Source organism: Oratosquilla oratoria, chromosome 11, assembly GCF_046742065.1.
Source record: "Oratosquilla oratoria isolate Oo_2021 chromosome 11, ASM4674206v1, whole genome shotgun sequence".
Classification (NCBI taxonomy): Eukaryota; Metazoa; Arthropoda; class Malacostraca; order Stomatopoda; family Squillidae; genus Oratosquilla; species Oratosquilla oratoria.
In genome coordinates, this window is record NC_134787.1 from 65265157 (window position 1) to 65275495 (window position 10339).

Consider the following 10339-nt stretch of genomic DNA (forward strand, 5'->3'; position numbering starts at 1 on the left):
GTTGATAATGTCGACAATGGCCACTCTCTGTGGTCAGTTGCTTTGGTATTATCCAGTTTGAGGGCAAAAGCATTCTTCACATCATACATTGAAGTGTATTGGCACTATGAGTAAGGTTAAAGATATGCAAGTTTCTGTTCCACTATATTTGTCATCTTTAACACTTGAATACAAAATACATGTATTAACATAATTAACACAATACAAGGGAGATCTGGTGAAGGTACATGGTGTGCTTAGTCTATCTTGGGCTGGCTATAATAATCAGAGTTGGTAAATATAATTTTTGTAAAAATTAGAAGAGAAGAAACAAGCATTCACAGGTTGGTTGCAAAATAAGACAAGAGAATCATATGAAGTACAAAGAAAAGAGAAGCAAAGCATAAGATAAAGAAGGCAAAAAGGAGAGCAGATGTGAAATGGGGGAAGAGTATGACAAAAATTTGAGAGTAATAAAAAGATGCTTTGGAAGGAAATTAAGAGAGGAAGGAGAGGCAAATCAAGTAGAGAAGAAAAGGTAAAATGTGCAGATGAAGAGATGGGCAAATTATTTTAGAGGGTTGCTAAAAGTGAAGAAGGATGGGGAGGGAAAGGTAGTTGCAGTGGGAGGGGCTAGGAAAATGACTGATGAATGAGGAAAATGGAGAAGAAATAAGAAAAGATGAGATGAAAGCAATTGTTAGAATGATGAAAGTAGGTAAGACACCTGGGTTAGATGGATGTCATCTGTAGTGTCTAAAAAATGGGAGTTACAGTGATGGTGGGCTGGCTGGTAAGGTTAATGTTTGTTTAAAGAGGGTAGAGTGCTGGAGGACTGGAAGAGTGCCTGTATAGCTTTAGCTTGTAATTAATCAATACAAAGTGGAACAGTGAATCGAGTTTCATATGGAGGAAGACAAATTGGCGGCCACTACGAATTTACGAAAACGTAAACAAACAGGGATCACTTCCTTGTATGCAACATACACTGTTAAACAGGTATGAAGATGACAATTACATAATATGGACTACTACGCATGCACTAATCTACCATATTACTAACATAACTCCGTACAAACCATATTTGAAGATGTTTCCAAATGTCAAAGAGATATAAAGTAAATAACATCAACGGCTGATTCTTGGGGACCCTCACGGAACTTTGAAAAATGCGCCGCATTAAATGTCCCGTCACACTACACGTCAAATCGCAAAGAACCGACACCGGAGGTTCCTGCAACACACTCAAATTGAGACATGCGGGGCACTTCGCTCGCGTCACTGTCCTCCCAACAGTGGTGAATAGGGCTCCAACAAGCCACGAATGCAGATCAGTAATTCCCTAGACTCATGCCGAAAAATCCCTAGATTGGACAAGTAGTTCCTAGTCTACAAATATTGACACAGGTAAAAAAAAAAAAAAATGTTGAGTATTCCAGATTTTTTTTTTCATTATTATATGGATAAGAAGTATGGCAAAGTTGGTTCAACTCCGCCATCCCCATGTATACCTTAAGGCGGGATTCCACCGGGTCAACATTTTGACAACATGTGGCATGCTACATTGTCGCATAGGCTAAGTGTGTTTCAACCAGTTCAACAGAGGGCAACAAGTAGCATGCGAAATGCGACAGATGGCATCATGTTGCCGTATATCCTGACGCATGTGACATTATTTAGCCTGTTGCCTAGTGTTGAACACCTTCCCACCAGGATTCCATGTTGAAAGCAACAAGATGACTTGGTCGCAAGAAGAAAACGTGGAATTTATAGAAGAGTATAGAAAATTGGCAGTTCGGTGGGATATAGTACGCTTGCAAGAATACGAGAATAACCAGGCTAAACTAGATGCACTGCGGGGATTAGCTGAGAAATTTAATTGTGACGTGACGATGATGAAGAAGACCAAGAAATTGCGTACTGCTTTTCACCGTGAACACAAATGCCTAACCCCAAAAGTTTCATAATGAGAGACATAAGTCTCACCACCGCATTACATTTACTGCAGTACCAATGTGTAGCACTAGCTTCATTGTTCATCAAAAGTTTATAAATTTCATTAATGCGTTATCGTTACTTCCCACCTTGTTGTAAGAGGCTAAGAACCACAATGACAATTCGTTTTTTTTACTCCTGGCGCCAGTGGGTTCTCCGCCCCCAAAAAGCTTATTCCTCGCAGCCACCTTTCTTATTTCTGTGTTTAATATCGAAACAAACACACTAAATTTACTTTGATCCTAATTCAGACAACATAAATTACACTCCTAATCAATAAACCAGCAAGTTTACAAATCACTTGGAGCTTCTAAAAAAAAACTTGTATGCATTCGACCGCCACCATGTACTATATGTCTATGATATACCATTCATATAGGTTAGTTAAGACCCGTCTTTAGATGGTACTAGCTTATTTTAAGTAATGGTTATGCCCCGCACATTTTGTGAATCTTATGAACATTCATGTAATGTGCAGCACCAATAAAGAATTCATAATCAGGCGCACAGGCAACAAATCCAATAGACATGCGCACATTACCGAAGTGACAAATGAAGGTAAGAAAACCTGACCTCTCAGGAGTGACTGAGGTGTGGAAGAACCTAACCTAACCTAACATCCTCATAATATGTGCATGTCTTATGGATTCGTTATCTGTGCGCCCAATTATAAATTCATTAGTGGTACAGCATATTTCATGAATATTCATAATATGTGCAGACTCATAAAATGTGCGTGGCATAATCATAACTAGAAAGAACAGCCATTTCAAACGAGTTACAATTAAATTTGTGTAATAAATTTGTGCTCCAAGGTAATCTTGTTCGTAAATCGGAATGACAAAAGATTATTTCTAGGTGATTTTTTCATCTAATTTATTTTGCAATATAATTGGGGTTGCCAAATGTCCTTTATTTCAAAGGACAGTCCTTTATTCAGCTCTATTTGTTCTTGTCCTTTATTGAATTTTGAAATGATACTGTCCTTTCTCTTGAAATCGTTTTGACTGGTAGTTTAATTTCCTATTCTCAAGATGTGATCATTGCAAAAGCGTTTAATTCTTGTAAGAGTGCAGACTCTGTCAACTCTGCATTCTGCACAATACCGCACAGAGCGGTAGACCGCAGACCAGGGTGTAAAATTAGCCTCATTATATTTATATATAACTAAATTTTCCATTTAAAAAAAGTACCAATTTTGGGAAAACCAGAAAATCGTAAACTGTGTTACTAAATATGAGATCCACCACCAAGAAAAATAAAATAAAAACAATAGAGAAAGGAAGGTGCTGTTGGACGTTTGGAAAGGCAATACTTCCGCCTATCAACTGAACTCACGAAGAACCAAAACAAATATGGCGTATTATACAACAGTGTAATGATGAGACCCTTCACAAAATCGAGCCGTAATTTCTTATAAATACCAGAAGAACAATGAAATCTATGTGAGAAATATTGTAAAAGTAGTGTCAATATTTCATGTTATTAACAGATATTTGGAAAAACAGAATATATTTCGATGAAATTCAACATTCGGCAAATTATCAAACCTAAGCTTTGTAGGCCATTAATTTCCCAAAGTTTTAAAAAATTGTAGAAGTAGTAGAACATTTGAAGCTAGAAGGAAAGCTTAAATTAAAGATGGATGAATTTTTTGATGAAGTAATATCAATTCAAAGAAACATCGACATTATCATAAGCTCAAAAACAACAACCAGAAAGTTGTTGAAACCTATGGACTTTAAATGTATCAATGTTTTCTAAATAGTTTCTTTTGTACAATCAATTCCTGGAACATCATCTTATGAGAGTTTTTAGTTTAATGTCATCTAAATAGCGAGATGAAAGGAACTGATGTTCTGTTGAATTAATTAAGAACGAACATTTTAACATTCTTTTTTTTTTTTAATTCGCTAAAAACAGCAAATATGATACAAATTTTCTGACGGCAGCAAAAAGCTAGGGCAAATATAGTTTTAAAGATTAGAATCCTTTGATCAAAGTAAAATAAATGTCTTCTCATTTTTGTTTTTGTATTTTCATTTATGCAAGAGAAATGTAATTTTGAACTGCGTTTAATATTGGCATCTATTATGATCTGCAGCCACTTAAATATCAATAAAGTTTAATGTCCTTTATTGTAGCTTAACAGAGTTGACGACCCTAAATATAATACACTGTATAACAATTGTGAGGATGGCACGATAACCCACATGACACTTATTTCCTTTGTTGTCCTCTTAAAAACAAATAATCCATATTAATTTAAACAAAAAGTAATATAACCATGATCAGACATCTATCTGTATACCAAGAGCTTTCCCTCCCCCCTTATAAGGGAGGTAGACAAATCAAAGGTATCTACCTACTCCCATTCATTCCACACCCCTCCACCACCCTTTCCACCCTCTTATCATAGCTTCTCATGGTGATGGGTCATCCCTGTGTCTTGCCCACTGCCCTAGGTCAGAAACAACGCAGCAAGACACAGTACATTCACAGCGAGTCTGCTTCACTTAATCGACGACCCCCCACCCCGTCCCTTCATGCAGAAAAGTAGAAGACGAGGAGACTTTCCTCGAGGCTGCGTCAAAATATTATTTACATATGAGCACCCCCTGCCCCTCCCTTCTCATTCACCCCATCCATCCATCTCTTCCTCGATAGCCCCCTCAAGTTCACTCCCTCTACCTTTGCCTTCCACAACTCTTTAACTAATCTTTCTCCACTCATTCTTTCCGTGTGTCCAAACCATCCCAATACTCTTTCATCAGCCCTATCTGTCATCTCTTTTTCCACTCCCGCTCTCCTCTTTACCTCCTCGTTTCTCACTCTATCCAACCTTGTCACCCCTGCCATACTTCCCAAACATATAATCTCAAACACATTCAAGTTTTTCCTCTCTCTCTCTTAAATTCCAAGTCTCTGCCCCATACAAAGCCGTCAGCACAATCCATCTATTCCCAGATGCCTATTTCCCATTACACTTTTTAATCCCCCAAGGCATTTGCTTGCTTCTCTCAATATACAATTTACCTCTACCTCCACTTCTTTTCCTTCCACATTCAAACCCCAAATACCTAAAGCTATACACTTCCTCCAGTCTCTCTCCTTTAAGACTTAATTCCATCTTGCTGCCATCGTCTCCCCATGTACATCTCATCACCTTGCATTTATCCACATTTACTTTCAACTTTCTCCTATCACATACCTTCCCAAACTAATCGGCCATTGCTGACTCTGAATGTAAACACACCCGCAACTGACCTACTATTTCGAGGAAATTATAGAAGATCCAGCGAGCTACTGTCTTCCACCCTTAGCTGAGCACAACAGTAAATAGCACACGTCAATCCTGTGGTATAAGTAGTTTTGAGGGATATATGACTTAGTCAAAATTTGCCATATTAAAATCCTATCCTTGGCCAATAACCCCCTGTCAAGTGCTCCGCCCGTGTGCGCATGCGCAGTTTGAGGAGTATGACGTGTCTTAACGTCATACCCACGTCACTGCAGCCACATTAGCACCAATTGCCTGCATTCTACCATATTGCTGAGGCAACATGGCGTATTCTAGACCGGCCACCCTCACCGATACTGATGCCGACCTCGCCCTCAGTGAGGACGAGGACATCACTGAGCAACATTGGCCTTCATTACCAATGCACGAGCAACACGTTGGTACCACACCATAGCAGCCGTTGCTCCCTGCTACCCAGCCCACCACTACCATCGCAGCCACCTCCACCGCCACCACCCACACCCACACCACCGCGATCAAACGGTCTGTGGATCAGAATTCGAACACGAGCGAATCATATTCTCCAGCTTTTAAGTCATTCAAGCACGACGAGAACTCCCAACCCATGGCTTACGATAACCCATCTTTCACTCTCTACCCCACAGTTCACCTTTCCTAGTTGCCAATACCTCCCCTGCTTTCGCCTCCAGAACTGCTAATGTTAAACTCATCTTCCGTGAGAACCCGACCGTGGATACGAAACTTTGCTGGCTTGCTGAAATAACCAAGTCATTCAGGCTCGATCTGGAGTTAGCTGAGGTGAAAATGTCTGCTGCCACCTGTTTATATTTCACGTAGACGTACCGAGATCATTGAAAGTGCCACGAAGGGTAATTTCTTATCCTTGAAGCTTGATGTTCAGGACTCGATCGATAGACCACGTAACTTTCCCACGTATCTCGTCACCTTCTACCCTGCCGGCGTTGACCTATCCCATGCAAAAAATCTTCCGGGTGTATACAGCGTGCGCCGCTTTTACCAACACGAGATACCCATCAACTGCCTTATTATTGTCTGGAGCCATCCCCAACCACCGGCTATAGAACATCACTTCAGCTTCCTTGCCTACCACCGTGCAAGTTGCGAAGGAAGAAAGATGAACAGCCTTGGTGCCTCAAATGCTGGAGCGTTGGGCATATATCTCGGTATTGTACAGCTTCCATGGCAAGTGTGGCTAGCGTGCAGGAACTCAACCCTCTAGCACTTGCACACATCGCACCCCCTCTCAGCCCACCAATATTAATTAAGCTTCTACAGCCGACCAGCTTCCTACTCCCAATTCATCCATGTAGTTTTGGTACTCTCCGGTCCAGTCTTGGCTTACATACTAATTTAATGCTGAGGTCAGCATCATGTTAAGGAGAGTTACCAGTTTTACAATTTTAATTCTATTGTTTGTTACATATGCAAGGTTTAAACATATATCTTATAATAGAATTAAATATATTATGTGGTTGTTTCTTGTGATTTAATTTGTATTCAGGTCTATTTGGGGATGTGGTATTTGTGTGTTTGCAGAAAGGTTCCTGGCTACTTAGCCATTGTCATGCATTGATCATGTTATGGTTGCTCGCCTTAGGGTGTGGATGGGTGTTCGTATGTGTGTTGTAATGTAGTTTTCCATGGGTGATGTTGTAATATGTAAGGTTATAGGTAATGGTTACATAATACCTCCCTCCCCGAGAGAGGTGACTCCTGTCACCTGGAATGAAGAGTGGTGAGGGGATTGTCCAAAATCTATACTTATTTATATACGTATATACTGGGAGCATGACATGATACCTGTTGTGAACCTTAGTAGGAGTTGAGGGGGTGGTTAAATGGTAATAAAATTATGGAGTTTAGTCAAGTAGGTATCATGGCATGCTCATTTGTTCACCAAGGGATGATAGTTTTTAAAGTGGGGTGACAAACTCCAGTTTTATTCAGAATCACTTCACACATGGTTCCATCTATTTTCACTTCTCTCTTTTCTGGGATATCGTTTGAAATATTGTGTCAGTTCTAATGTGATATAGTTAGACTCCTTTCTGTTAGTTGCACTTTGTCCACTGTCACTGGTGGAAAGGGACTCTTTTCTGTGTGTTAACACTTTTGGCAACGGGAGATCTAACCTCTACCCTGGTCCGTCACCGACTGCATTGTAGCGCTGTGAGTCATGAGGTGGTCGGAGGTTAGGGGTTGCCATACACACCTACAATATAGAACGAGAGACAATTTTTAATACCCCCCAATTACACAAGTCATCCGCAGTGGGCGGTGTAATGATAAAACAATTATATAAAACAACATAAAGCCTGTCAAAGTGAAGAGGGTTACACGAAAAAAGAAGAAAGAAATCGTATATTCAGTGAACCGTCGCTATATGGGTAAGTGGCGATCAGAGTGTTGTCTGAGGGGTGGCATCGCCCAGCACATAGTCGAACAGATGACGTGGTGCCCTGGTGTTTCTCTCAGGCTCGCGCGTTTGAGACGCTGAAAGTCGACCCTACGACGGGGTTTTCCGTCCTTTTTTTGGTACCACAACCATCCCTGAGCACCACTCGGTGGGTTTGCCAGCAGGCACAGCCTCGATGATGCCCTTGTCGACATCGTCCTCCAACTGTCGTCGAATTTCGTCAAAGAAGTGGAGCGTAACCGTGGCCGGGACGTGGATCGCGTGGGGGCGGGCATCGGGCCGTAGATGGATGTGGTGTAGTGGGCTACTTATTTCTGGAAGTGGCGTGCGCCCCGCGCCAAACACAGCCCGAAGTGCTCAAAGAACCATCTCTCTAGGCGATCAACGTTCTTTTCCACGGACTCGTACGGTAGCAATTCCTTTCGTGACGTGGATTGTGGGGCGTCTGATGGTTCCACAGCACATACATCGGTGGGCGCCAGGGGGCGCGGGAAGGTGTGATTGACCAGATATAGGGCATTACATGCTTTAAGTGAGAGGTACAGTCGTTGCACCCCTACACCTATCCCACAGACAGCCAACATGTGATGCATCCCAGGATGCGCTTGTTGCCCCCCAGCAACGTGTCTGACTGACGTAGGGGCAGCTTGGAGTTGATGCTGGGATATACCAAAGTTCCCCAGTAGTGAGTGGCCCGCTGCCGATACTTGGGCCCCAGTATCCGCCACTACTGTGTCGGAGCATGTGGCATGGGGGAAGTAACTGGTCATCATGGGCAGCGAAGCCGCCGTCTCCACCCCTCCAAAGATCACAGCACTGGAGGTGGGGAAGGGATCTGAACAGTGGGTTGGGGGACAAATACCGCCCTGAGGAGTGAGGGCTGGGCACAGGCGTCAGAAATGCCCCTTCTGGAGGCAGCAACGGCATGTTGCTGCAAACGCCTTGCACTGACGACCGCTTGAGCATTCGAAATCCCCGCAAGCTGCGCACTGCTTGCGCGCACGCCTAGTCTGCCCTCGGCGGGATTTACCCTGCCCGCCAGGCTGGCGCGGTGCTGCCATCTCGGCAAGGCGAGGGGCCGAGAGGGGTGGAGGTGACAGGTCGTTGACAGCAACACCGGCCACGTAGTCCGACGAATGCAGGTCCACAGCCTTTCCCGTGGCTTCGACGACTTCACACACGGGTACCACCTCATTAAACAAATCGAGACGTGGGAGGCAGTGTAACGTCTCCGCTTTCATGCCGCGGTCACAAAGCCCCATCACAGTTTTCTTACTGAGCATATATTCCTCAAAGGGGCATTAACACTCGGGGCATTTGGAGCTGCACTCACTCGCTTTGGCACGACACTGGGAAATGTATGCATATACATTATCACCCACTTTTTGTGTAACATAGAACTCCGCCCATGCCCCGAAAATGCAGCGTGGGCCGACTACCACGTTTCTTACGATGTCGATTGCGTTTGTGGTTGAGAGCAAGGTCTAAATATACAGGTCAGACCGTTTGAATTCTTGTGCGCAGCTTCTGACGTCATTTGGCTGAGTCCATTTTCTCTTTGTGAAACACTGAAGAAAACTGTGAAACGCCAAGGAAGACAGGAACTATAATATTTTATATATTATATATATATATATATATATATATTATATATATCATATATTATATATTCATATATATAGACAGGAACTATAATATTTTATATATATTTATATATATATTTTATATAATATTTGTCAGAATATAACTAATTGCGTGGAGCGGTGCGAGCGAAGGCAACGTCTTTCCTATACGCTGCACCAGCTTCAACTGACAGCTATAGGACCCGCCAACCCCACTTTGAACAGCCAGGTGACGTTCACGGGCCCGCTGCGCCAACTCCCTCGAAATTCGGTCGGAAGTGGTTAGACCTTATATTCTTAGATCTTGGTATTTACCTAGTTGTATTTTACGGGAAGGGGAGCTATGCTCGTGGATTCCCGTCTTCATATCTCATTTTATCTAAATTGTTTTTAAATTCATGTATTGTTTTTGCACACAAGTGTGTGTGTGTGTGTGAGTGTATATTTACTTAGTTGTATTTACCTAGTTGTAATATATGGGAGGGGAGCTATGCTCATGGGAACCCGTCTCTGTATCTCTCCGCATCAAGTTTTATCTTAAAATCTTGTATAGTGTTTGCACATCATGTTTTGTTGTCAAATTTGTTCCATGTATTTATCGCTGTGTGGGAAACTTCCTTTTCAAGTTTTTTCTATAACTGTCCTTTTTTCAGTTTTTTTCCATGCCCTCTCGTTTTACCGTTGTCCAACACTAACAAGTCGTTCCTGTCTAAAACTTCCATTCCTTTCATTATTCTGTAGGTAGTCAGCAAATCTCCTCTTTCTCTTCTTTGTTCCAAAGTTGGTAGATTCAATTAGGACAGTCTTTGCTCATATGTTAGTTCGGCGAGAGTCGGTGCTAGTTTGGTGTGTGTGTAAAAGAGATCCATAGATAGTCAAATATACATTTTTAGAGAGATTGCGAGTCGTTCAAAGTTATTTGGGATAAAGTATTTGAGAAGGTTGCATAGGCACTGTCTCTGCCAATGAGTTCCTCATTCTGGATAGGGGGGATGGTTTGCCGTAGCTCCTTTTACGTGATTGGTGGGAAATTCTCTACACGGT

The 10339-nt window shown here is 42.2% G+C and overlaps 1 protein-coding gene across 1 annotated transcript in view; it reads left to right on the forward strand.

Moving 5' to 3' along the window:
• The first annotated feature begins 10234 nt into the window (after positions 1 to 10234).
• Positions 10235 to 10339, forward strand: part of LOC143029894 (coiled-coil domain-containing protein 77-like) — a 75145-nt gene continuing 75040 nt past the window's right edge. Inside the window, exon 1 of the mRNA XM_076193071.1 lies at positions 10235 to 10337. The gene's annotated coding sequence lies outside the window, so the exon portion shown is untranslated. The remainder of the gene's footprint in view (positions 10338 to 10339) is intronic.